The sequence below is a fragment of the Montipora capricornis genome, chromosome 3, assembly GCF_036669925.1.
Source record: "Montipora capricornis isolate CH-2021 chromosome 3, ASM3666992v2, whole genome shotgun sequence".
NCBI classification, from domain to species: Eukaryota; Metazoa; Cnidaria; class Anthozoa; order Scleractinia; family Acroporidae; genus Montipora; species Montipora capricornis.
In genome coordinates this window covers 12,285,678-12,288,177 of record NC_090885.1, presented here as the reverse complement: position 1 = coordinate 12,288,177, position 2,500 = coordinate 12,285,678, and the positions used below count along the sequence as shown (strand labels likewise).

The following is a 2,500-nucleotide window of genomic DNA, read 5'->3' as shown; positions in this document are numbered from 1 at the left end:
CTTCAAATATGTCCAAATAATTACAATTAAAAAGTTTTAGGAGAAATCCATTGTCCATTGAAACAAGTGTTGCGAAGTTCATCGTAACCAGCGTCATGTGCCAACCAGATGTCGATTGGTTGTCGAAACAAAATAACCTTTTGTTCCAGTGCTTGGATAAATTTGAATATCATCAAGAATGATGAAATGGTATATGAAATGAATCATAGCTCACTTGATCATCAAGAATATTTGTAAACAGTCGTATGTATTTGTCGCTTTCGCGACACCTTTAAGTGCTTACACTCGTGGACCTCAGAAATCTGCATTCAGCATCCGGAAATTATTTTCTCCCCCTTAACTTCTTTTCCCCTGGGGTAAAAAAAAAAAATGTGAATGCTTCGTTCACAGTGGAAGTGCACGAAGCAAGTTCACCGACCCCTCTTCAATATGCCAAGAGAGGTTTAGTGGAGAAAGACAAAGGAAAGTGGGTGATAGGCTAATTCTTTCACATTCATTGCAACTTGTTCCTATTGTTTTTGTCCTCTCTCCTTCACTATCAAGCTGAATATTGATTTTTCGAAAATGGCCTATTATTCCGAAAAGAAAACAACATTTCAAATAAGACACAACGTCGGCTAAACTAACTACTGCCGGCTGGAGGCAACAAGTTATCAACTGCAGTACGTGATACACTTGACCTCGGGTCATCCCTTATTCAACGCCCCAATTTGAGGACCACGCCGTGCCGTGCATGCCACCCACAGAAATTTCTTCATTTCTGTTCAGGGGATTTTTACCATTAGAGACTCTTTTTTTTTTGTAAGAACGTTTTTTTTTTTATAAAAACATTCAGGCTGAGATAAATAAAAAATTTAAGAACATTCCCAGTCTGCGAGTTGGTTAAGAGTTTTTGTACATGTTGTTGTTGTTGTTTTGTTTCTGTCGGTAGTATAAAAGCGATAAAAGGAATGTAAAACTAAAGAAGAGAGACGTGATCTTCGAACTTATCTGGTCTATTAGAGACACCTGCAAAAATTCAGGTGGTTTTAACGCGATTCGAACCCATGACCTCTATGAATGGGTGTATTGTTACATGCCTCGCCCTTCAAATAAACAAAATAGTTGCCGGGTATGCTGCAGTTATTCCACCGTCTGAATAATCAATTAGTTTCGGTTTTTATACGGCCCTAACTGTTGAATTTTCCAGCCGGTTAGCCAATTAACACTGTCTACGCAGGCAAAGCCGGAAGAGGACATTGGGGAGTTGAATCCAAAACATTTCCTGAACCGCTTCGGGCGCTTTTTGATTCGGAAAATAGTCAATTTGTTTTCGCTTCGCGACTCGGGCAATTTTGGAAAATTTCCAAACACACAAGTGCAATTAATCCTTAATAGTACGAGGACTCATGCGATTGCTTTTTTATCAATAAAGGGCAAGCCGTCTCTTGATTACCAAAAATGCCCTCGATTACCAAAAATGCCCTCGATTAAGAAAAAATGCCCTCTGTCTCAGCCAATCAGCGCTCAGTAATTTTGCTCTTTATTGGTAAGTTAGGAAAGCAGCATGTGGAGGTGTTGTGGTGATTATTCTTTATAATTGGGAACTCCAACGTGGAGGAAGGCTTGCTACTTTCGAAAACCAAGGTGCTGAAAAGAAACATGTTTATGTCTAAACGTCTTGTTTATATTCGACGCCCACCAATTCATAGGATAAACATTCGCTGATAACTACACAATGCACCTCCAAATTTTACCGTCAAACAACTAAGGGTTATTTTAAGGTAATGTAGGGGAGTATTTAAGGCGAATAAGTTTTACCAGAAGAACATTAACTTAAACGGGAGCGTCTATCTCCTCCAATTTTTCTCGAGTATTAAAATTAATTTTTAGGAACAGGTTTTTTCCCGCGAAAAATAGCCTTTTTACCACAATTGCTTGTAATCTCGCAATCTGATAGGCTAATTTGCCGTTGTCGATAGGAGTCTAGACAACGCAGTACGCGTCATTACTTCAACAGTGAGCGTGCTGAATTCCCCAAGGGAGGCGTTTATAAATAAATCTACTCTGGAAAGAGTTGACTCCGAGGGCAAGTTGGAAATAGAGGCTCCCCTTTATGGGCTCATGGGTTTATTCTTTTCGTATTGTTATCAGCTATTTTTTCAGCCCCGCTCGCCGCTGTTGCTACACTCTGTTTTTTATAAGAATATATTTTATAAGAACATCAAGGCCGAAATTTAAGAATAAAGCCCAGGCTGAGATTTTGAAAAGCGATAGATATAATTTTGTGTGTTGAAACATCTTTAAATACAATACAATTTTATGTTTTTAACTTATTCCTTTCTCTGAACGGCGAAACTAGCCAAAAAACGAAAAAACCTGCACTCGCTATATAGCAAAATGTTCAACGCTAATGACAGTTCGATGAACTGTACATGTAATACATATGTGCAGTATTCAGCGCAAAAGACAAAAACTAAACCGCAAAAAAGTATTATGACAAATTCTTTCTTTTTTAAAT

At 38.3% G+C, this 2,500-nt stretch overlaps 1 protein-coding gene across 1 annotated transcript in view; it reads left to right on the top strand.

The window, feature by feature from the left end:
* LOC138042237 (glycine betaine transporter 1-like) overlaps positions 1–2,500 on the top strand; it is a 13,697-nt gene that overhangs the window by 1,612 nt on the left and 9,585 nt on the right. The window lies entirely within an intron of this gene.